Source organism: Anticarsia gemmatalis, chromosome 1, assembly GCF_050436995.1.
Source record: "Anticarsia gemmatalis isolate Benzon Research Colony breed Stoneville strain chromosome 1, ilAntGemm2 primary, whole genome shotgun sequence".
NCBI lineage: Eukaryota > Metazoa > Arthropoda > Insecta > Lepidoptera > Erebidae > Anticarsia > Anticarsia gemmatalis.
The window spans coordinates 1,964,304-1,991,148 of record NC_134745.1 but is presented as its reverse complement, the minus strand read 5'-3'; the positions used below and the strand labels follow the sequence as shown (position 1 = coordinate 1,991,148).

Below are 26,845 nucleotides of genomic sequence, written 5' to 3'. Positions count from 1 at the left end.
CTACTTTTACATAAAAATTAATTATTATGATTGTCAAATATACAAAAAGGTGTTTCATTATTTTACAATCAATGGGTATCCATTGTGGATACAGCATAATAAATCCAGTACCAAGGTGGGCACCTACTAGATTAGATGCTATAATACTATCTTAGTCTATAAATATTAATGGGGCAATGAATTAGGAACTTACAACACATGACAGCGTTTGATCTAGATTTACGCCTATTATATTGGCTTGAGATCAATAAATCTAGCTTTAATACTATGTCTTTATTTAAAGGAATTATTTATGCACTACCTAATTATTCTAGAATAACAGAAAATTTAACACACGTTATTATAAATCTGTGTAGTGAACATTGACATTAAAATATTTACAGAAATAAAATAGTAATCAAGTCCACTGATTGTTGAATAACGTTTGTTGATAAACAAAACAAAATTTATTTAAAAAAGTAAAAAACAAAAAACTATATTGTTTTCCAAAATTAATAGAGAACTAGTCTGAAAAACTCGATAAGTACATCAAAATAAGGAATAAGACTTTTAGAACTTTGTTTGAAAACGTGAAACTTATTGAATTTTAAAAGTAAGTAGTAATTAAAAGTGCAAACTCTAATGAAAATTTATATTCAGCAACAGGTGTTACAGTTAATCCCTTCGAAAGAATAAAGGTAAATATTTCATTACAGTAAAGTGGTACAAGTGACGTGATCGGAATTCTCCCCGCGCCTAACCTTTGACCGGTAATGGATTCCAAGATCTTGATTGAAGGCTTCGAGCCCTAGGCTCTGAGTCGAACGGAAATAAATCAGATTCTTTGTACAAAATACGTCCTTATGGTTATAGAGAGTTCGACCTTTAAACCTTGAACGTATTGGGGACTGGGGCATTAATTAAACAAAGTTTGAGGAAGGATATAAAGTAATAAACGTATAATTGTAAGTATATATGACTATTAACTTCGTTGATAGTATCCTATTTAAGAAATAAAATTTACGTGCAGATTCTAAGGTAGAATTTTTAGGTCGATAATGTAAATTTTTTTATCGTAATCATTTTAATAGGCCATGAAAAAATCGCCTCCTAATGCAGTCCAATGACGAAAACTGTAAATACTGCTTATCGTCACATAAAACAAAACACGCATAATATAAGTAAAACACAATCAATAAAAACAAAAGTTACTTATAATATTTATCAATATTGGGTACATTTAGAAGCGATTCATATAATGAATATTCAAACGTCTATTGGCTTTCACCGAAGCGTTAAAGCGACATCAATCAAAAGTTTTCCATTTCGAGTTCATAACTAATTTCGGAACATTTCTCGTTGAACAAATACGACAAATTCTAACTTATACCATTTTCTCTTCATAGTGATTTGACGTCATCGAGTATTTCTTGAAATGTCAACGGAATTTGGAAGTTGCATTTTGAAATATCAATTTCGAAGTGAGATTAATTTTCATTTGCTCGAGTGGACTGTAATGATGTTTTGTTTTAGTCTATGAACATTAAATGCGCGATCAAAAGAGACTGTTGCTGGCTGTGAGATTTGCCAATGCTTTAATGGTTTTAATGCCCATTTACCGCGTACAAGTTTCAATACCAGCATCGGTTAAACAGTAAAATGGAGAGCGCTTTATTTGACAAGGACATTACCGTACGGTCCAATTACATTTCTATTAAATAGGTTTTTTGTTAACAGAGCAACAAAATTGATCAGTGGACATGCTTTTTTAAAAAAATTCACTGTTTTTTTTATGAGCTTTTTTACGCGTTGATTACGTAAAGTAAAAAAAAATACATAGCTTAACTTGTTATCTTTATTGACAATTACTACAAATCCTTTTTGCGTACTCTCTCCATCTGCACTACTACGGATATGCACAGCTCAAAAACCACCATCCGCTACCCATCTATGAAATGACCACGCTAAGATAACTTAACCCAATGCTCGTTTATCTACCGGTGAGCGCAACTTGCCATGAGCACCACAAGTATAACATACTATACCTTCAAATACTTAACAATACAAGCAACAGGGTTCGTTGCAGATAGTTCACAACAACATTGAACATGAAAGTTTCGTATCCAAAAGTAGACAAAGTTCAACAAACCTAATAACAAGTTTTGCAAAGGTACGCCAAAGTTTAAGAGTTTGTCTCGAATAATGCTGCAACTATTGGTATTCTACTTTGATCAACTTACAACTATGTAGCTATTGTTTGTCGTTAGTAAAAGTTTTACTAACAAAGTTATGCTTTAGTTTTACGGGTTACTTTTAAAACTAAATATATTATACTTATCACCCGAAAGCATTGTCAGCATATACATACCTAATTTTAACTATTAATCATGTTTTGGCCAACAACCAATCTACCTGAAAAACAATATTTGATTAGCTGACTCGCGAGGATCGTGTTCAAACTTTCCTTAAATCACAAATATTGTAAGAGAGTAGACCAGCCTATTTAAGACTCCAATCTCTCACATGTCTCCGTATGAAATTGCATCAAAAGCTGTATACCATTTTAGTCTTAAAAGCGTGAAACGCATAGATTTAAGACAGACTTTTGCATTATTATTAGTATAGGTATAAAAGTACGGATGACCAATTGGGATTTAGAATTCTACCCTCCCGAGCAAACATTATAGTAAATCTTGATGTGTTTGTTAATAAAATAGTGCCGTTACTTTCTGACGTGACGTGCAAGACTGTAGATATAAAACCTTCTGTTATGCCGGGATCAGGTGGTTTTGCATTTTTATCCATCAATGTCATAACAGAGTCTACGGTTAAATTGAAACTACTCTATCGACGCTTCTTCTCCTTCGGAAGGCGATTACGAACTACTTTCGATTATGTAAGAATGGTGAAGTATAGGTACATTTGTGTGAAAAATTATTTAACTTTATTTCCGTCGTTTTTTCTGTGAATTAAGATTATTTCTTGTAAATCTTGATAACCCTTATAGCAAGTAATTTTTTCGGTTTTTATTTTATTTTATGGTTAGCGTATGACATCACTTATCGATTTTTTACGTGTCTTACGAAACGGAGACGTTCACCTAAAACTACAATGCAGTCACACTCAACTATAGAGTGACCGCGCCAGGGTTTGCTTAACCTACATTGTTTACAGACCGGTCAGCGCAACCTCATTTCTTTCTATATTTTATCGTGGCAGCTTAGTCAATCAATTCGCAATTTTCAAAAGGACACAACTCGCATACAAAGACATAACACATGTATCTTTTTTAAATTGCAAATTCAAACATGAGGTCACGTTGCTATCGTAAGTAGGAGTCCATTTAGTAATGAGTGCATATGCTCATCAAAGCATACACGAGTTCTAACAAACACACGTATTTAGCATAAGTGTCACGTACTACGATAATATCTCTTCACTGCTAATTGCACTTTCTTAAATACGTAAAGGAAACTTCAAACTTAACGAAGTTGTGAAATTGATTTGAAGTACGTGTTTGGAAAGTACGAGTTTAAGACATATTCATATTCAAAGTTCTGCATTTTATATCAGTTTATAACTAAGTTGATATGATTAAACTTATAGTACACATTGATTGAAAAATGTGTAGCATAAGTATCCAATTTTGAAGTTGCTGTTTTGGGTTTTTAAAGTAGTTATTCAAAGGAATACAAAGTCCTCACACCTGATAAAGTGAAGAAATCGACGCTTTACAAGTTCCTCATCCAAAGGAAGACCCTTGTTCAATAGTGACACCGTAGAAAACAGGAGACATAGTAAAACAGTAATGAGTTTACCTAATTAACAATAATTTTTAATTTTTCATTAATTTACTAGTCAGAAACAAACACAAAATTATCTACACAGCCTGTAGCCTTACCTAACTGGTACAAACATCAAATTCAAAACGTACCTGAGTGGTAGCGAGCATTCCGGCCACTGGACATCAAACGTTTGTGTAATGAGCAAGCACTTGCAACATTCAACATGACATTACGGAGCGAATGTATGGCTGTAATTAGCAAATAATTATCATTTTCTGTGTCGCTGACTGTAGCCGCACTGCGGTCGCTCATGTATGGAACATGGTACTGTTGATTTGGTAAATTGTTTTGTTTAACTTTTAGGAATTGTAATGCTTGGTTTAATTTTAATTGTTATATTGATAACATGATTTTAATGAAGTCGTGTTTTTTTTTTAGGAAAAAGGTGCTTTAGTTTTTTCTTCTACTGGCTTGTTACTTGTTGGGTACCTACTTTGAATACTTTGAGACCTTTTATGTCTCAACCTAACAGTATTGGACTGAGAAGATTTTATTCAATTTGTTATAAACTAATGAATTGGTAAATCCTGTATAATAAAAAGATAATGAGCAAATGTTTGTGTACGGTCAAAGCCGGTCTTCTCCCATTTTCATTTATCAAACATATTCACCCATCTACAAAAAATAGTATAAGAAACTTCAATTTACAACTATAACACAATAAAATAGCAACTCAAACTCCGTCCAATCGAAATCCATTTAATCAAATTCATTCAAACAAACCACGGAATAATGTTGTAGGAAACAATAAAGTATTCATTGAGGAATACATCTCCACATTGTTGGTAATATGAATATATTCCGCGGTACTTATTTGGGCCGGGTCCCTCGCGTCGTGAACCCAACGAACCGTAGCACATTCAAAACGTTTGCGTAATCTGCGCTTTTTCGTTATAATTTGGCTAATAGTTTTTTTATACTAAAATGCTATTATTTTGTGTAATTGAAAACTGTCTGTAAGTTTTTAAAGTGATTGATGGAAGATTTAGATTAATGACGTCATTGTCTTAGTGGTGATGTAAGTAAATACTTAGATGAAATACTTTTGAGAGAGAAGCTTTGTTTGTTTACACCTGTTATATTTATGAAACTGCAAAATCAGTAGAACGTTGCGGTTCTTTTTTATTGACAAAAGATTTTGGTATAAAAAAGATATTGCTACGGCGAAGAAAAATGATTATGAAAATATACCTTCGGGAAATATACATGCAGAAAAAAATTGAACAAGCAAGAAAACAGTGATCGAGAGTGTTCATAATGTATTATAATCGTTGGTTTTAAAATATCAGTTTCCTCTAAAATTAACAATTATGAAGCAGCTAAATGAACTACATTTCACTCAGACCATTATACACGACATTCATTATACCTTAATACGTGAAATCCTCTTTTCTTAGACTAAAAACATAATTTATCTTGTCGTAACACCGTGACACAGAGTAGAATTAAGCAGTACACCAACTACGCAGTATACTAACGACGCTGTTAGATATTCGCCAATGTTCAAGTTTGCACGTTTTATACGTTATACTGTTTTATTATTAGTATAGATAAAAACATATCTTTAAAATTATTTGCTTGATGCATCCAAGAACTAAAATATGTTCATCGAAACAGAATAAATTTTAAACCGAATAATTATATTCTATGATAATTACAAATGAAAATAAAAAAAATACGGTGCACCGTTCAGACTACAGTGTGAAAATTTGTAAATAGTACAATTATTTAACTTCTTTTTGCTCCTACTTTTCCACTCCAAGCTAGAAGTAAATTAATTAAATCCATCTCAAGGTATACAAAACTAATTTTGAAGTTGTACAACTGTTATGCATAGTCTGTGTCAAGACTGTCTGAATATGATTCGCATCATCGTGGTTTAATTAATGTTTGTTTTACACGTATAAATGACTGAGTTCGTGTATTAAAGGATCTTACTATGATAGAACTAGCGTGAAGGAAACGTGTCAGAGGTTGTTCTGTGAAATTGTACTAAGGTGATGCTGAGGTTTCTTTATCTTTAATTAATTAGCAGGTTGTTGATGAACAGAACATAGTAGTAGATTATAAAGAAAGTGAGTGTTATGTTTATTTTATTTAGTTCAAGAGAATATCAAGGGAAAATCAGGATGCTGAAAAGCTTTCTAAATTAAATAAGTATTGGTAATTTTGCTTCGCAAAACTGACACAACAAATTCTAAATGTCGTGTTATAGAGGGCCATAAATCTGATGCCACAGGCATACATTAGAATACTGGCAAGTCTGTATCTCTGCTGTAAAAGTCAGTTGGGGTTTGAGGCACCATGCTGGCCATCTACGAATAGGGTGATTTGGTATGCATACCATAATTATTTTTAACTCAATTTATCTGAAAATCAATGACATTTTCTTTGGTATTCCAATCACACTTACTTGCTCGAACAAAACAGATAATCCTCAAAGGCTTGAGGCGATTTAATTTCGAGTTTCTCATCACTTGCAACTGGTAAGGCTTCAGTTTCGCTCGCTCGACAGATGAGCTCGGTGTAACTGAGTACAAATGTAATAACCGTCACTTGAATCAATTGAAAATAGTTTCAGTTCGCCTTTGTAATGTTGAGGAACTATGTTGATGTACAGATGTTTGGAGAGTTTGCTGGCAGGTGTAATATAAATAGATTACGGTCGTGAAAAAAAAAAATCCCATTGTAGCATCACTTGATCAGTGGTCGGGTTTATTGTACTTTCTCTAAGCATTATGTCACGCTGGGACTTTCGCAAACATGCAAGCAGGCGAGAAAATGAAACATACCTAAAAAAACCTACATCCTCGGTCGTTTTATCTTGCTTCCGATAAGCGACCTATTACCTATCGCCGATGTTAAAAATAACGCGTTCAACTATAAGTAGTACAAATACACGACACACTTCTCAGAAAACATTTCATAGTTTGAAAAGAAAAACAACAATACCTTGGTATTCCATTCGTTTGTGTTATGACCATAAGTTCAACGTGATATATGATCTATTTGCGTATGTATGTGAGTGTTATTGCCAAGTTTGCCATTAGTACGATCGATGCTCTCAACTTATAACTACGGAAATTAAGGCTAAGATGGAAACGGAAATATTCTGCTATGTTGAACATGAGTTTGTTTTACTATTTCAACGAGAAATATTAACGACTTTGTTTTAACAAAATTTATATAAATAAAATTATCTGTTTTATCTTAAGATGAAGCGGATATATTCTGCTGTATATTGGAAATGTGTTTATATTTATTATATATCATGACCTACTATTACTATATCAAGGATTATTAACAACTTTATCTACGCAAAATTTTCAATGTTAACATCATTCAAACCGATTTGTCCTAGGTGCAAAATAATTATAAAACGCCTTGCGTACCTTAAGTAGGTACCTTTATAATAGTATATCGAAAACTTATCATTGAAAAGAAAACAAAATGATGGTCGATAATGTTAGGACTTTAAAATGCACCTTTCGGATATTATTCTTCTAATACTTGAGTGGTTTCAAAGATCCTACTTTAGAAAATTAAATATTTAATGAAGATACATCTTTTAATTTTTTAAAGACAGATCGAACGACGAATTAACGATTTGCTTGAAGAAAGATGACTAAATATGAAGATTAATAAATATCTTTCTTCGAAGATATCGTTTCACAGTTCACCATCAAGAATTCAGTCTAACGTCCACCTATATGCACCATACAGTATAGGCTAAGTAAATTGGCAGTATTAATTACAGTAGCAATTGGCGCGTCGAGTGAGCTGCTAGATTATACCGATGTTGATTACACCGCCGAGATATTGCTCCTATATTGACTGCATTGCGGTATTTATTAAGACGTTTTCAATAAACATTAGTTTGTGGGATAGGTATTTGTTTACTGACTAGGTTTTTAGATTTTACATTAAAGGAGAATGGGCACTCCTGGGCGGTCGGCGGCCATTAATGAAAGTAGTGTCAAATTAAAGTAATGGTAACTAGGAACAACTTTTACTAAGAACGTTTCGCTGCAATTCTTTTAGGAAACAATATATTGACATGTAAATATAATGGAATTTCATAGAACAAATATGTAATGCATTTAATGTTGTGTAATAACGTTACATCTTCATATAACGATTGCAATGCCATCAACATGAACAACAATCGTACCTCGTATCTATCTATCATATGGTTAACCTAGTTTCAAAGTTGTTCAAGCCGCTCGAAAGAACATAGCTTAACGACTGTTATCTTAGTTCACAACAACCGGGACCGACTTTTTACGTGCCCTCGGAAACACGGAGACGCTCAGTTCAAATACCACTATGCGGTCACCAATCTATCGAATGACCGCGCCAACGGTTGCTTAACCCGCAGATCGTTTACCGACCAGTGAACGCAACTGGCTATGAACGCCTTATTTTTTAAGCTGAGCATTCAAGACAGGGCTTATATAACATAGAAGTGTATCATAATCAACAGTTAATGACAACAACTTAATGTTTACTTGTTGCGATATTTATATATTTATTTGTTATGATTGTTCGAAAATTAATAATGTCTATATTTATATGCAATAATAGAAATAGTACTTTTTATTTAATCTCCGAATATAAGCCAAAGATATGTTTTTATAGTATTAAAAGTGCTCAAAAACCAAAATGTATTTTATTGTCGCGTGTAAGTGCGTCGCGGCAATAAAACTTCTACACAGTAATTACAGGACCAAGCTACATTAAAAAAACACAAAATCAAGTTTGGCCGCGGATCGCCCAGGCTCCATACTATTTTGCCCATTCTCCTTTACTAACTTTTCTAATGAAAAACAAGCGTGGTGGAATCAAGGACTTCCACATTCCTTGTTCGTCATAGGCATAAAATCATAAATAAATAGCCGTACCAAAATACATAGGTGCGCTTAAGCTGAAGAATTTAGTGTTTTTTTTAAGGTGAAGGCGTGACAAATGGACAGATCTTTGCTTAATAAGTATTATGATGGTTTCTTAAAGACTTTTATAAAAGCTTTAGGTAGTATTCCAATGGAATCTCTGTATGTCCATGACTAACTAGTTGACTATACTTTTATGAAATTATATATTTTTCAGAATAAATAGTTTTTCTAGTCAACGGAATAAAATTCTTGACGACCAATCTTTCAGTAGCTAGCCTGTCAAACAAAGTAGCACTTTATTTGTGAAGGCAATAAGTCGAGATTGAAACGTACTCATAGAAATGAAAAAGGGACCATTACTTAATATAAAAGTGGTCTCATACTTTGAAGGGTCAACTTGATATTTGAGTGACACTCATTTCATTTGGGGATATGTGATTCAAACTGTTACTTTTAGAAAAGAAACTAGCTTTTGCCCGTGATTTTATTCAGGTGAAAAGATTTCCTATAGAAAAAAATATCCTATGTTTTAAACCAGGCTGCTAAACTATCTGAACACCAAATTTCATCAAAATCCGTCCCGTAATTTGTGCTTGAATGAGTAACAAACATACGTACACGCATCCTCACAAACATTCGCATTAATAATATTAGCAGAATACATTTCTGAAGAACACCTTACCGACAAACATCCCTACCGACATACACATATCTTCCTTTTCAGCTAATTCACGTGCACACCTCAGTGAGTAAAACATCAGGAGATACACTCAGTTATGAGCCCGCCCACAATATTTGCGAGTCATGACGTCAGACGTTACGTCACACCTGAGTTTGCTTCCATCTTACTTATACCAATTTGTGTGTTTAGAAAATTGAAAAATGTTCTAATATTTTTTAGTTCAATGGTGAACGGCCAATTTTTGAACCCCCGGCTTCTAAGGTACATTTAGCGGTAGTTTATCTATTCAGTAGCAATAGTAGTTGGAGTTCATATGAAAATGGCAGTTTTAATAGATAAACTACCGGTAAATGTACCTGAGAAACCAGGCATAAGTCAGCTATAAAAGTTTCTTAAATACTTCACATTATAAAAATAGATTTTTTACCGAATTTCAACAAAAACCCGAACTGAATAATGCTCGAAATAAGATTCTCTATAATGCGACAGACATCACATAAGACATTTTTTTAAAAGACCGCTTTAAAGTACTAGAAATTAGGAAAAGGAACTAGTACTACGAAAAGTGACATCATTATTAAGTACACTAGATGATCGTCAAGAATTTGATTAAACCCCTCCGAGATCTTAATAACACATAAAATGAGTTTATTCATCATCTATCTCAAGTAATATGAATATTAAAATAGGAAACTACAGGGCCGGATCGGACCCTTTGCATGAGTACACTAATAAAATTAATTTTATCACAAAGGTTTAACATACTTTTGTAGTAGGTTGTAGCTATCATAATTTTGTTTATAATTTCATCCTCTCAATGCAGAGCATAAGTCTCTGCATTATCACGCTAAACATTCGTTTTTATGCCATGTTTGTTACCAAAAACTTTCCTATGCCATCGCCTCATCTGAATTGGAAATAATTTATTTCATAAAAAATCTGTTACATAGTTGAACTTTTATATATATTTTTAGCATTTAATTCTTAACATCACCTTACTAGTCAACTTTTTTCTTATTTTCTCAAACAATCGATACGGCAGTGTTCATCATACCGTATAATTTAAATATTTATAAGTACGACAAAATATCCATTTACGCTCATGCGTGAACGAGGGCACAGGTTTTCCTCGAAGTCGGGATTCTATTATCAGCTTTTCTTATTTCGTCGCGCCGTTATTTTTAGAAACGGTTATTATCCTGCGTAACGCAAAATAATTATTTTAGAAACAAAATAAACGTTACGAAGCGGTTAGATTTAAAATAAACTTTTATTACATACATTTGAAGCTGTTTTATTTAAGGAATCTACAAAGGTTAGATCAAAGGTTTTGTTTTTTAATCAAATTAAAAAAGTTTATCAAGTCAACTGAAAAGGTATTCCTTTTATTTAAATTCTAAAAAGCTACAACATCCAAAAATGCGTAAAAGTTTTTAAATCATCTTGATTAGGTTTTAATTTAAGGGCTTGTGTATCTTTTAATGGTATTAAATCGTTTTAACATTGTAATTTCTCAATATTGTCAATGTTATGATAAATTAATTAATTTTCTCCTCTCACTTCTACTAACATACCCAAATACACCCCTGTGCTCTATTGTAGTAGTACTCCGTCTAATTTGAGTCGCGTCACGATGATGTTTATCTTATTGAGCGCCCGCCGTATAGATAGAGCAGGGCCGGAATTAGGATTATTAAGTGCTAATTACCTAATTATCCTTAGGGAAAACGGTTAGGCGTGTGTGGGAGTTAATGTGATGTGATGACGGATAATGGGCGGTTTTGATCTTCTAAATGGTCTTAAGAGATCGTATTTAGTTATATAATATGGTATTATAGTGTGACGATACGGCTTTATCTGAGGGTTCAATAGAGGGTTCAATGCTCACATGAAGGGTGTGTTTGTAAGGTTGAGACAATGTGGTTTTGATATTGAAACAAGTATTTGTTTTAATTATATCGGCTATCGGTGGTAGATTACAAAAAATACAAACTTGAAAGCATTTCCAATACCTAACGTACTTTCGTAAATTCATTTCTTATTTAAGTTACTTTTCCTTGTGTGAATTTTACTGCGATAAAAATAGTCTGCATCTTGTGGGACCTTGCTACTATCACGTTGTTTAACTTCATCTAAATCAGTTCATCAATGTCAATTAAAAAAATAAATTATAACATAGGTACAGAGAGACTTACCAAATATTATATCTTTGTATTATGAAATGATATTATATCGAAACACGTGGACAATAAAGTAATCCTCGAGTTATCGTCTAGAATAATAGTGTAACATTCCAAAAGTCATACAGTAGCTAAGTGAAACTTGACATGTTTAAATTGTTGGTACTTTGTCATTGAAACAGTTGAGTACATAACTAGATCGGGATAGTTCGGCTAAATTCGGCTAAGTTCGTGGTTTGTCTTTAGGCTAGACTCGAGTTGCCGAAGTTGAGGAGTTCGGACATAACTGATGTACAATGTATTTGGACAAACTTTGTTCTAATGTTAAAGTGAAGAAGGTTTTTGTTGGTTTTGCATACGGTTATCTCAGGAATGACTAGTCACATTTAATAAGTTTTTTTATGGGCACTAGTTTTTTACGAGAGGCCTTATATAGACAGCAGGTTGATCGAGCACAAACGCGATAAAACTATTATTTTACAAGACACTGTAAATTGGAGGATCTATTGGTTAAAAGTTAACATTAAAAGATATATTACGGGTTTGAATCCCATTGGGCCATCCCAAGGGGCCTGGTAAGAGCGATTGTCTAAATACTATCAACACCGAATGCGCGACTAAAACGTTCAATTCAAAGCAAAAAACATAATTATTCCATTCATATCAACTATGTCATTCTGAGTAATAACCGGAATTGCTAACAGTTTCGGTGCTCAAAATCGAGACGCGCTAACATTCACAATATGAACACCACTCGCCGCACGAACAATATAACACTTCATACGCTACAAGTAACTTGTAAAATAGAATTGGAAAATGTTTCGCAGCAGTCCCTGGGAAATATAAACGTAGAAGAGTTTAAACGTCGCCCTAGGATATTGTACTGAAACAGTAACAGCTGTAAGATGTCGACAATACTGTGAAAATGCACAACATTTACGACAAACATTGTGTACAATGTTTGATCAAACATTTGTGATTTTTGGCCAACAATTAAAGGAAACTTTGGTAATCATTAAGTAGTATTCTTTTAAGTCGTCTCTTTAGTGATTAAGGCTGTTTTTTCATTAGAGATGTTTTTTAGATAACTAGATAATGCGCAAGGCAAGGTACCAATAGATTGCTTAATGCTACTATGTACTACTAAAGCAATTAACATAATATAATTAGCAAAGTTTTACTAGCACATTGGTAACTAATCATCTGTTCACAGCCAAAGGGCTGACTTATCCATATTTGAGTAAATTTATTTGCGAGCTTTGTATAGTGTTGATATAAAGATTGTTCATACGTTATTACTGTTTCATATTTATTTTCTGTAACAAAATAAATAAAGGATTACAAAAAGTGGCACATGTGTGTATATTATTTTTCAATATTCATCTGTCACGATCGTATCAATGCTGTCAATACATTTCAAAAACTTTCACCCGTATCAACGTTTCTTTTTGTGACAAAAAATATAAGTTTTCTTGCGTATGTTTGTGTTGTGAATAACTAAATTACATTTTATCATAATCCTCTTTTACAAAATATTATAATATGACAGATAAAAAAATACTTTTATGGCCAGTTTCCCTACTACCTACTGTTTAAGTCTCTTTTAGCTTTACAAATGAAGTGCTGAAATATATTTCATACATTTGCTGTTAGTTTATCCATCTGATATGCTATCGGACTCTAATTATAAGTTTTGAAACCGGGGTTTTGGTTCTACATTTAATATATGATAAAATTGCCAGACTTTTGTAGTTTCAGAAAATATTTGCTTAGTTAAATTAACCTCAAGCATTAAGTAAGAATAATTCCCGAAACTCGAGACACGAAATATAATATAATACACAATATTACGATGCGTGTTTACATCAACGAAGACATTATGTTAATATTCGTTATGTCTGTATTTCCACGAACTGACTAAGGTATATTAAATGCCTAGTTACTTGTTATGTCTTATATTATGTAATCTTTACTACTGCTATTAAGATAGAGCGAGAATTTTCAGTTTGTGTATTGTAGGCCTGTTATTTGAGATGATCTTTTACCATTTTAATGGTAGATTATGACAGACGGTCAGAGGATTCTAGTATATATTTAAAATATTTATTGTAAGTTGTAGGTTTAAATTAGGTGAATCTGGGCAAAGCCGAATGAAACGTTATTTTTATATTGGAATATAACGAAAAGTTATTCAAGGCATAATAGTATTTACGAGTATTGTTTTCAAAAAAGTCATTTGCCAAAATTTTTAAGTAAGTACGTTAGTATTGATTTTAAAACTAAAGGGTCTATTTCCTACTACTATTGTATTTTGACAAACGATAAGTTATTGACGAATTTTGTATGGAAAACCTTATAAGCGTCCTTAACGGCAGCCATTTAAAAAATTTTTACAGTATGTACATGTTTATTACCAAACTTTCGAAACTTGATAATACCGACGGTAGAATATCTCTCTACAGATTTGTTAAATCTAATTTCCATTCACAAATTGCCTCACCTCAACCTTCCACTTTTTATTGCCATACAAACTTCCCCTGGCTTCCCAGGAGTGATATTAAAAAACTTGTAACGCAGGGAAGTTTTAAACGAAGGACTGACCCGCACTTGGTCACTTAGTTTGACATGAAACAAATAGTAACTCCGACTGCTAGAAGTATATCGTAAAGTTTTCTAATGAAAGTAAAAGAATACGCTTTGAAGTTCTCCATTGTTTATTTTGCCGTCGTAAGTCGTGTAAAGTCGAGTGCAATAAGCAATGGTATAATGTAAATGACGATCTATTGCAACATTGTATAGGTTGGAGTGTCATGTTAAGTTAGTCAATTTTAAAACATAGTTCTAACTTAGCATAAGAAAAGTTCAAAGAGATTAAATACCTACAAAAATATACGATGTCTTGCGATTTCAGACTATGTACACGAAAACACAATCTTGTGGCGGTCAACAGTGTCTTTTATACGATACACGCTGTATTATAGACAAATTATGATAAAGTAATGACAGTAATGTATGTATATGTGTGTATGTAACTCAACAACAATTCAGTTACCAGAAATAAAAATATTCAATAAATCCCGGATAAAAATCTCAACATATCCAAAACATTACATGTTCCTGGAAAACGTGTTATTTAATTAAACTCCAAACGAGATTACAGCCTTTGTATACAGAAGGCTAATTACATAATAACATTAACAAATAATGTTAGTACTTCTATGCTATTAAGAACATTTGCGTGCTATCAAATAGATTATCAAGTTATATCATAGTTTGAGGGCAAACTATCTGTATTTATTAGGGTTTGTGTACAAAGTGTGTAAGGTTATATTGTTGATATATATTTATAAGACAGTAATATATAGGATTAGATTAGTTATATCGATTTTAATAGCCAGAGATGCATAGTAAAACAAATCTTTTAGTATAATAATCTTGGGTACATGTGTTCAAAATTTATAGCACTGTAATCTGGTTATCTATCTTATAATATGTATAATATAATTTCGGTAGACAATATATATAATAGAATCTTAGCAGATCGAACATTTTCAAGATTCCAAATTTTCAGTCTGTTCCTCTGCTTGTGTAAAAATTCTGATCTGATGAGGTAAATATTGCTTACATATATTATATTGCACATTTAGCTTGGAAATAAATAAAAATGCTAACGGCATGTCATCAGAAGCACACTTAGATAGATATACTCAGCTGTGGCCGAATATTTTACAAAAAAGATATACAGTCGTGTAACGATCTCATCAAGTCCTGAAAAACTCTATAACCCTTTTTTCACTCACAACTATACAAAAGCCTCGCAAAAAACGTAACAAGTGTCCACAGCGTGTACAATCGTATACAACAATGCAAACAGACTGTTGTTCGTGGAGGTACACTCGCAGTCAAAAGTGGGTCGGTGGTATTCAAGTCGAGAATGACTTAAGTATGAATTTGCGCCTAAGGAAATGGGCCGCAATTGTGCTTGTACTTATGCCTTTATGTAACTGATAATGGGATGGATTATGAGTGTGTCTTATTCAAAGATTAAAGTTGGGGATATTTTGTGAATACTCGTTAGTCTTTATATTTAAATATTACATTATAATTCCAAGCTTCTTTATTGTATTAATAACGTGTGCTATTGCTCAGAGAAGCTTTATACAATAGAGCACAAAGCAAACTATAACTAAGTTGGCTATAAAATCATTTTAGTTTCGCAATATTCGTAACTTACACACAGCTTTTGTAGCATAGTTAATTCGTTAGTCCGTTAATTGTACGGTTTAAAGTTCACCGCGAAATAAATTAATGAAATGTAAACAAATAAAGGAAAAAATACAAATATATGTGCCAAAATTAATCAATCAATTAGAAACAAATAATATTAAATTGGATAAAGAGAAAAATGCAAAATTGATAACCCGCAATAGATAGAAGTTAATTAATATTTACTGAAAAAAATAACCTACCTAACGATATTTGTGGTGGAAGGCAGTTTCTCATTAACCCGCGCTTTGAATACAAATGACATCAATATTCATGACACCACCGATCGAACAAAAACCAATAATTTGTGGGCCGCGGCTTGAAAATTTCAAAATATTAAATACATGGACTTCCACACAAGCTAGTTTATAACGAGGTACGTTTTTTGAAACATAAATTATTTTATCATACAGTCCAGCAGTATCCAATCTAAAAGCTTGACTAGACTATGTAAAAAGCAATAAGAGCTGAGTGTTACAGGCATTTGGTAGCTATATTTGCCACGCTGGAGGTTGAGAGTTTAAAAAACTAAGGGGTTTCACTTTACCCTACCAATCACTAATCGATAAGAATAAAATGTATCTTCTTCTTCTTGTCGTACGGTTAGTGGTCAACCTAGTGCCCAAGATGTTCAGGCTGCTCACTACAACCGGGACCGAGTTTTTATGTACCCTCTGAAGCATGGAGTTTTAACATATTCGTTTAGTAATATAATAACGCCAAAATTTATACTTGGTTGTTTGGTAGTTGTCAGTTTGTCAGTGAGCCAGCGCTAGAATTATTTACAAGCCCCATAATGAATTGCGAAATTCACGCTGATTGTACGCAGACTTATCGCCTGCGGCAAATCAGACAAACTGACACGATGCCGATAGTGCTAAAGCTAAACCTAAATAAGGTCAAGTAATATTTACACTACAATTCGAATACAATCTATTGTTAATCCTAGTAGATTGATAGAGAACAAAATATAAAAATATCAAATATCACTGGACAACTCAGACACAGTCATTTGATTCTAAATTTGGCAGAGTTTGTACTATGGTAACTAAATAACTGATAAACATATAATATTATACTTACCTTTAAATTCAAACTTATACAGATAATTTTACAAAAAGGCTCAGAACAAATACTCGTGTTCATCACACAAATTTTAATATTTGTCCCGGGTAGGATTCGAAACGCCGCCCTCGGCGCTACGGTTATTGCGGCAAGGCGTCCACGTTAACCACTGTGCCAAACGTGCAGTTAAAATGTTATTTGTAGAATGCTGATTGTCAATCACGTCTATTACCACGGACTGCTTAACAAATGGGCGAGAAATACGAGAACGTACAGCAGAATTTAACAGCAACATAGCTTCATTTGGTCATTGTCACGAATCACCACGCTAGATACCACAATTCTGCATTTTACTCTACATCGTTAGATAAAAGCATCGACTACAAACAATTTTGAACCTTATTCCAAAATACTAAGATTTAAAATTGTATTCTTACGTGTAGCACTTTTTTCTTAGGACGATTTGTGTTCAAAAACGTTCGCGCCTTATTACGAACGAAAAATAACCATTCAAGTCGCAAATTTTGCTTCGGTTTGTTTCAAAATAATGGTATTTCTTCAAGATAAACAGTTTAAAGTTTGATAAACTGGTTTGCGACTTTATCCCACAGATAATAAGGTTAGAATTAGTTTGGCTTTTGTTTTTAAATCACGTCTGAGTAAAGAAGCCGCCATTTTTCACAATACAAGGTGTAGGGGTGGACCAAAATTGGCTTCGAAAGTGATTTACAGCTTACAAATAAAGAGATGAACGAAATTTAGTAGAGTTCTTTTATTGCTACGGAATAAGAATTAGTTTGTCACGAAATAAACATGTTGGAACCAACACATAATTGCTTTATTTGGCTTAAGAAGTTATGGCAGTAGATTGGGGCGCCAATATTAGGGAATGTAGTTTTAAAGTCAGGTCAAAGGACTTTTAATGTGGTCAGCTAATTGATTTATGAAGACCACTAAACCCTTAACAGTAAGAGGGTAGCAAGCAATGCTATACAATGCTATACAAGCAATGCTACAGTTTTCGTTGATATTGGCTCATTATTTTGGCAACAAAACACAGGCCAGTAATATATTTATTTATTACTGAAATACTTAACTATGCAATTAGTACTTCTTTTCTGAATGGTATATTTTTATTATTATTTTTTTGTAAAAGGGATTAATTAATAAGGAGAAACATTTTGTTTTACAATAATGTTAATCAAACCGAATAATTAAATACGACAGCCGGAATCTGACTTTGTTCAGTGACAAGTAATTTGTTTAAGTTATTCCGTGTCAACCGTTGTCAAAAATATCATGAAATTTTGTGACACTGGACACACTAACAGAATGTACAAGCAACGGTATGCCAATATGTTACAAATATTAATACAATAAATCCGACAGTTTTTCTGGATGTTTCATACACAATCTGAATTAATTTTGATGGAATTTACCCAGAGATTGTTTATAACCCGAAAAAAACATATTTTTTCATACTCACAAATTAACGGACAACAGCACTACTAATACTACTACTAGAACTAGAATGAATAATACAATAATGAATTCTCTATCGTACTAGTACTTATTTGATTTAGAATTATGTACCTATGGAAAATCCTTTGAAACCAAATGAATACACAATCCGGAAAAGATGCATGTATGTGTTATATGTCTTGTTATGTGCCCTTTACAAAATTTATCATTTCTTGTCACAAATAGTGATAAAATGCTCTTTATTTTTCAAATGATTTGCACAAAGTTAAAGTTTATCTCCTAACGATGTTATTGAATTCATAATCTGCATTTATTTGGGAACTTTCGCGACAATTGAATGAAAAACTTTTGAAAAAATGAAATCAAATCAAACGAATTATCATAAAGTTATTTGTTAAGTCGAAAAGTTTTAGATTGTCGTCGTTCTGTTCGTTGTTTTTGTCACTTAATTGAATCTGTTACTATAACTTCATAATTGAAGATTTATAGTAATATAGAGGAAATTGTAACAACCAAAAATTACAACTAAACGTTGTTATTGACGAAACTAAGTTTGAAAATTTCATGTTTACTAATATAAATAGGTACAATCTGTCTTTTAAAAGAGTACTAAAATATTTAATATTGTTTATTTTGAAATCTCCTGCTCCTGTTAGTTTCGCGTTAAGGGCTAAAAGACTTTTTGACACCTAAAAACAATTTTCTGGATCAGACACAGTAAGTTTGGTACGATCACGTAGAGTTTAATTTTTTTATCTACGCACTAAGTACATGAACATTAGCTTTCCGCCAAACATTATAAATATAGGCACTAGTACATAAGCACTAATTTTCCCCCCAACATCATAGAAACACATAGGTAGTTATGCGTCCCAGTCCCATGCATCACACGATATTAGTAAACTGAAACGCATCACGTCACTCGCCATAGCAACGCAAACTGATCCATTTCTCTATAACTAATAAAACTAATGGACATTCCTTCTTGCTACTAGATCTCACCGATACACACATGTAAATCTCACAACCAAATATAAACTTGCATGTCTTTAGACCTAAGAAGTTCTGTTCCGCATCAAACGTTCCACTGTACACTCTTCAGTATTAAGATCTTTTAAATAAAGTATTTTTTATTAAGAAAGTGTTAATATTTGAGTAGGTATAATATCAAAACAATCAATATCAGACCCAAGTGTGAATAAAACACTCCAAATCTGTTTGCACTGACAGTTTGATCAAACCAATTCACTCCTCGATATATTAATCGCTCCATCACCAACGACCTATTTTGTAGTTTTTTAGGTTTTGTAGTTTTTTTTTTTGAATGAACTAACTTTTGAACTTTAATGAACACTGAATTGTGAAAAAAATCATAAATTCTTTTTTTTTACGTTAAAATAAAAACTTTATCACCAGAAAATTAAACAAACTAGTAGGTGTTACGGAAATGTGAATAATTGTATTATTGTCCATAATACACATAGTTAGACATAAACCTTGTTCGAAAATTATAATGTGCAAAAAATCTGCTCCGCCGCGACAGTGTAACACTGCCGTGACCAGGATTCGAACCTGGGTTACTACGGCCACAACGTAGGGTCCTAACCACTAGACGATCACGGCTGTCGGAGCTGGTGTTTATTACAGCAAATTTTTCGTTCACAATCACTGTTTTGCACTTAATTGACCACTTTCATGCTTGATCGCATGTGTTGTGCAACAGCAATTTTGTTGCCTTTTAATCGATAGCGGTTGATAAATTCGTTGATACAATCACCAGCTCCGACAGCCGTGATCGTCTAGTGGTTAGGACCCTACGTTGTGGCCGTAGTAACCCAGGTTCGAATCCTGGTCACGGCAGTGTTACACTGTCGCGGCGGAGCTTTCATTTTGCACTTTTTTCATAAAAAATATGTGATGAAAAGCTCTTAAATATACACGCCGAGTAAAAGGTGTGAAGGATGCTTGTCAAATCGTATGTAACATCAATAATCCTTGCAAATGCAGGACCCCATCAAAATACAATTACTGGAACCATTTTTCAACCTTGCGATAATATTATAATCCCGGACGAAATTTAACAGAATCCGCCCGAATTCGGCCCAAAATTGAGCGCATTTCCCGAAAATGGGACGAGAATCGCAACAGGTTTCGTCCCTAAATAAACGGGACGTTTTCATCAGTTACTTTATGGTTGAAGGGGATTTACTACCTCAGTGAGGCTTTGAGGGATGTTTAGTGTGTTACGCGGGTTTGGTTGTGTAAGCCCTGCTTTGAGGGAAATTTTCATTAAGTGCTTGTAAATACATATAACTCATGTACGTAATAAAGTTCGACATTAAACATTTTTTTATTACGAAATTGGCAAACACCTTAGTTGAAGCTGTTAGCAGATTTTACTTTATCTTATCCTAACGTTATCGACTAAGAAAACCGAAACGCTTTTATATGGAATCCTTACTTTTGGGCCCAAGTGTATTTTGAAGAAACGAATCTATTTTAAACTAAAAATAAGTAATACGGTACTACTAAGTGTAAAACATGTTTCAAGTTTTTCCACGTAGTTTCCTTTCTTTATAATAAACAATCTCCACACTACGTCTCTCAAATCCCTTGTCTGGAGTATAATATACAAGATTATTATTTATTTATAGAGCTCACAAACTGTCGAACGTAGTCACGATAATATTAATAATAATGTAACGTAGATATATCGTGAGCCTCATTCTGAATGTTTAACGAGGTGACGCCTTCGGGGGATAATCTCTTGATTTTCGTATGCGTAAATAGAATATGTATGTGGCATTGAGGCGTTAATTCAGGTTAATGTATGAGTAACTCTGTTTCAATGGAGGTTTGAGAGTGCGACTGGTTTTCAGTTACACGTGTTGTATTGTAAAGTGCCTCCTTTCCTAGTCTCGAAGGAAAGTTGGTAGTCTGAAATTCTGTAAAGTGATTAGATTGGGTATAAAAGTTTACATAAAACGCAACTAGTGAATTATACAGCTTTAGCAACTAGCTAGTGACTTTGTTAGCTCTTCAGTAGTGATCCAAGATTGTCTGCAGAAGTTCCGACTCCTTTACTAAGGTATATCTAATGTTATAGCGTATGATCATAGTGAAAATGCACGAAACGAATAGTGTATTTTAGCCCCGCCAAAATACTGCGTATGAATATAGAAAGTCCTTTTTTTTGTCTCGTCAAATATGAGAAAGGAAGATGTGGAATATTGCTGGGGTTGACAAGTGCGTCAAATATTACAAAAAAACATGCAAAGAATTTAAAAAGATAAGCTCCGCCGCGACAGTGTAACACTGCCGTGACCAGGATTCGAACCTGGGTTACTACGGCCACAACGTAGGGTCCTAACCACTAGACGATCACGGCTGTCGGAGCTGGTGACTGTACACTTTAAATACAACATTACATTGTACACAAACTGGAGCACTTTCACTTACAATTGGTCGCGGTGACGCAAGAGACGATTAAAAAACCCGTTTATGCAACAGCACTGATAGTAAGGGGGGAGGAACAGATCACTAAGTTATAAGTAAAGCCATGTTCCTGTGGCCGAACTTTGGATGGGTGACCAACTATTTAAGCAATTTCATCACCTTTAGTAATTTTAAAATAGCGTAACTTGAGTAGATACTAGCTTTTTTACGCATGTATAGTCCTGTTAATCAAACTAATGTCACATTTTTGCAAGCCACTCAAAAGCCTTTGATATATTATCAGTGCTAAAATTAGCCTAATTGTTAATGACTAGGACTGACTTTTTTCACGCCCACCAAATCATGCAGGCACCAACTAATATTCCAGCAAGCAGTAGCCTAAACTATGACCAGGCTATAGGTTGCACCATCATGTCAGCCAAAATACGTTTACTGTTGAACATAAGCCACTATCATAGAATTCCGTAGAAAACCTAAATCACTAATAACTAGCTGATATTATGTTCACATGACAATGTGAGTAATGAATGTACTTACTGTACTGTGTGACAGTAACTGACAGTATCCATGCTGTCTAATGATGTGAAACTATCCGTCTAGAACAGAGACTGCATTAATCTATTGTCATCATTATCAATCAATTACACAGATGGATCACACGATTAATTTACTTTGTATGGTTCTAATACAGTGGGAATACGTGACTAATGTATGGAGGTTTTGCTCCCAGTTTGGTCTACGTGGACAGATTTTTTAGGGTTAAAAGTGGTCTGTTTCGCTATTCTATCACTGTTTTTACTGCCTTCACTGGTGGTCAGAATTTTAATTCGTTTTCTGCTCTTCCCAGATAGATCAAAAGAACTACCTAGTCTTTTTATTTTTTAGTTGGGTTTCTTCAGTGGTCTTTCAGTTTGCAGTTATTGGAGTGTTGCTATGGTCTTCATAATGTTTGGAACTTTCAATAGACATTGAAAAATAATAGAAATTATCAAGATCCTCCGTCCTGTTCTCTGATGGCATTGGAATAAGTAAAAAAAACGTAAAAATTTTCAAAAGATATGCTCCGCCGCGACAGTGTAACACTGCCGTGACCAGGATTCGAACCTGGGTTACTACGGCCACAACGTAGGGTCCTAACCACTAGACGATCACGGCTGTCGGAGCTGTTTCATTGTAAACTGAATTAATCGTTCTTATAACTTCGATAACAATTAAACTCTTTATTGCACAAGAAAGTTGCATAAAACAAGTTCAGTCAAGCGTGAAAGTGGTCAATTAAGTGCAAAACAGTGAATATAAGCGCGAAATTTGGTGCTGTAAACACCAGCTCCGACAGCCGTGATCGTCTAGTGGTTAGGACCCTACGTTGTGGCCGTAGTAACCCAGGTTCGAATCCTGGTCACGGCAGTGTTACACTGTCGCGGCGGAGCATATCTTTTGAAGGTTGATTGATTTTTTATCTTAAGTGATCCTTAAATGTGAATATGAGCAAAAATATAGTAAATGAGAGTGTTTTGTTTAAAGCATTGACAGGGTGCAATCCACAAATTTTGGTTCTGACTAAAAAAACCTTTAAGAAAACCAGAAGCTCAATCAACATATGGAACGAGCATTAAACCTGGAATGGGAGATCTGAGGCATTGTTAACTTGAGGTGCATTGCCTACTTGTTATGATCGTAATTGACCTACCTCAACAAGTTCATTGTTAAGTAAGTCAACTCTTGCGCACACCGTAACGAATTTATTGTGAAAGTACTTGAATTTTGTTCAATGAGATATTTTGTTTGAGCTCTACAGTCACCAGCTCCGACAGCCGTGATCGTCTAGTGGTTAGGACCCTACGTTGTGGCCGTAGTAACCCAGGTTCGAATCCTGGTCACGGCAGTGTTACACTGTCGCGGCGGAGCATATCTTTTGTCATCGATAGCAAAATTACTTAGGGACATAAAATAGTAAGTATATTTTATGGTATTTATAAGAAAGCACCTATACTATTATTTTTAAACTTTTACAATTTATTCAATATTTTTATAGATAGGAACATTATTGTCTCCTTGAAAAGACTTTTCTAACAAAAAAATATCTACGTAGTGTAACAAAAATCATTGTTTCAATTATAATGTTAGAACACCATCTTGCTCTAAAGACACAGAGTGACAATTATTTATAGTTAACAAAATAAGCTAGAACAAACTCGAGATGCGTTTGCGCATAAACATAACAAAAACGCAAAAAATGTGCTCCGCCGCGACAGTGTAACACTGCCGTGACCAGGATTCGAACCTGGGTTACTACGGCCACAACGTAGGGTCCTAACCACTAGACGATCACGGCTGTCGGAGCTGGTGACTTTAATATTAAATATTTAAATCTCTTTAAACAAAATGCACTCGAGCGTGACTGCTTTCACAATAAATTTGGCCCTGTTTATGCAATTTTGGCAGTACAGTCCAGTTTATACTGTTACTTGAATTAAAGCAGTCATTAAATTTGGTACTATAAACACCAGCTCCGACAGCCGTGATCGTCTAGTGGTTAGGACCCTACGTTGTGGCCGTAGTAACCCAGGTTCGAATCCTGGTCACGGCAGTGTTACACTGTCGCGGCGGAGCATAACCTTTGTTTATTTTTAATTTCTCATTTCTAGATAGCAATGCTTTTGACAAAGCATTTCATTTATTGACTCTATGTGGCCCACTCCTAGGCAAGGGCCTCCCCTCTTTCTTTCCAAGCAAATACGTGTCAAATTAATTCATAAAACTTTTTATAACTCTCTGTGTTCCATTTTTGGGAAATCCTTCATATTCTGTGCCTTTTTGGCCACAGTAGAGCCTAAACATAGTACATCTTGATGTATGTTTATTACAATACATTAAAATTTTCGTTACCCAAACATAGTTCATCTCGATGAAAAGTAATTAAAATTTTCGTTACTAACCATCTCCACTGAAAAAGCGCTTCATACATTTTATTTTCCCATCCCCTCGTTTGTCGTTCAATATGGCCCTCTGCTGTCAAAACCGTCTCTTTACGATATTACCTCACTAATAAAAAGTGCATTTTTATTCGGACGCTCTGATTGCCGTTATGGCTCAACGCTTTTATTCAGCTTAATTGCTTTTAGGGTACCATTTAACGGGTTGTAAATAATATGCCTTGTTTATAGGCAATATTTTTTCACTGAACCACCCGTTGAGTGAGCTAACCCTTTTTGGATATGAGCTTGATTATTTATTGATTCGACATTTTCCGTGGGTAACAATGAGTAGGCGGAAATAAAGAAAAAATCTTATATTTCAAATTTTAAATTTTCAATTTTCGTACTTTGTTTTGCATTATTGTAAAAAAGAAATTGAACTTTTAAGGTTAAGTTCCAAATCCCAAAAAGTTTTTCTACTAATGGAGTCTTGACTGATGTAAACTGAACAATTAAAGCAGGAAGCAATTTCATCAATACATACCTGACGCACTGTTTTTGAACGTAGTTAGTTTATTCGAATTAACCGAATTGTCCCCCAACTTGACGGGAATTTTCGTACACAAAAATACTGATAAAGATTTTTAGAAATGTACTTCTATTTTACGGAACCATTTCTGTATAAAATCCAAAGTCATTGAGTGAACGCTGCATCGATTGATCGTTGGAACTTTTAACTCCAATTAATCATGCTAGATGTTTGTTCAGAGAAAGAAGGCTTTAGATTGAAGCAAACAATCGCTTTTTGTTCGTTCTGTTTTCTGCTACGTAGTTAGAACGATGTTCATTTTAATTTTGGAGAAAATGTTTTCAGTTTCGTCTTTGATTTTGCTTATGTGTTGGGTGCATTTATTCATCGCTATTTTTTTTACATGCTGTTGTTTTTCTCTGTGAGGTAAATGGATTTTGATATTTTAAATATTGTGTATAAAAAGTACTTTAGTTGTGATGAAGTTTTACCAGTTTTCTTCTGCTTTGCAGTCAGTTTGTGACCATTTTATTTCTCAGAATTACTTATTAAAAGTACATTTGCACTTTCCTTCCTTCGGTTCTCGGCCTATGTCAGTTATCAATCTAGAAATAACTTATTAAATAAATATAAAATTTGTTTGCCATAATAACAGAGATTAGCGTAACTTTTCAACTAATATTTCAACCACCAAAACAACACAAAAGTTATATTTAAACCGAAAATTCAAATGAAAAGCAATAATCCTCTTTGCGAAACCCGAAATTGAAATACAAAATACGGATTACACCGCGAAGTTTAAAATAGAAGGCAAATGTTGGTAACTTTTTAATTATGACTCTAGCTTGTGATGTAGCAGTAGATAAGTTCATTGTGTGTGTTTGGTTCTAAAAGTTATATATTATTAATTAGTAGATGGCACATTTTGTGGATTTGTTTTTAAATATTTTGAAATATTATGTTAATTATGCTGTACATATTTTAGATATGAATACTTTCGGTTCTTTAATTGGCCGATTTTTTAAGAAAATGTCTCGGGAAATTCCCTAGTATTTCCAGAAGTTTTCTAAAAAAAATAATTTTTTACGTTCATATCTACTTTTCGTTGCAATTGGGAATCGTTTCGACGATTTGAGCATAGTGATTTAGCGCCGAGTTGTTAATTGGTCAATAATAAGATAGAAGAGGCAAAAATATTGGCAATACTAACTTAGATACAGCCAATCCGTTCCGAAATTTACACTAGGCTTAACTCATCACACCTTATCTCAACATTTTGGAAAGAAACAGATTCAATTCCTAAAGAGATTTTGTAAAATTCTTCCAATAAGTAGGTATTTCTTAAGGATTTCAAAGTACATTTTGTGTTCGTACAAAGGCTCTCGGCTAAATAACCACTGCGCATATCGATCTCGTAAGTCAAACAAGTTGCCGGCACTAGGCTGTTTACTCAGGAGCCTCTTGCAAAGTGGGCGAGTTTGCTGACTCCATGCAAATATCCGATGACAATCGATAAGCGAGTGACGAGAAATACGGGCTGGCCAATATCGG

The 26,845-nt window shown here is 33.8% G+C and overlaps 1 protein-coding gene and 8 non-coding genes across 9 annotated transcripts in view; 4 read left to right on the top strand and 5 right to left on the bottom strand.

Annotated features, from left to right (window-relative positions):
- Positions 1-26,845, bottom strand: part of LOC142977222 (uncharacterized) — an 82,778-nt gene that overhangs the window by 23,398 nt on the left and 32,535 nt on the right. The gene's annotated exons all lie outside the window — the stretch shown is intronic.
- Positions 19,943-20,014, bottom strand: TRNAH-GUG (transfer RNA histidin (anticodon GUG)). Its single transcript has one exon. It is a non-coding gene; the product is annotated as a tRNA-His (tRNA).
- TRNAH-GUG (transfer RNA histidin (anticodon GUG)) lies at positions 20,180-20,251 on the top strand. The gene has a single exon. It is a non-coding gene; the product is annotated as a tRNA-His (tRNA).
- Positions 21,708-21,779, bottom strand: TRNAH-GUG (transfer RNA histidin (anticodon GUG)). Its single transcript has one exon. It is a non-coding gene; the product is annotated as a tRNA-His (tRNA).
- TRNAH-GUG (transfer RNA histidin (anticodon GUG)) lies at positions 22,931-23,002 on the bottom strand. Its single transcript has one exon. It is a non-coding gene; the product is annotated as a tRNA-His (tRNA).
- Positions 23,183-23,254, top strand: TRNAH-GUG (transfer RNA histidin (anticodon GUG)). Its single transcript has one exon. It is a non-coding gene; the product is annotated as a tRNA-His (tRNA).
- Positions 23,661-23,732, top strand: TRNAH-GUG (transfer RNA histidin (anticodon GUG)). The gene has a single exon. It is a non-coding gene; the product is annotated as a tRNA-His (tRNA).
- TRNAH-GUG (transfer RNA histidin (anticodon GUG)) lies at positions 24,111-24,182 on the bottom strand. The gene has a single exon. It is a non-coding gene; the product is annotated as a tRNA-His (tRNA).
- Positions 24,366-24,437, top strand: TRNAH-GUG (transfer RNA histidin (anticodon GUG)). The gene has a single exon. It is a non-coding gene; the product is annotated as a tRNA-His (tRNA).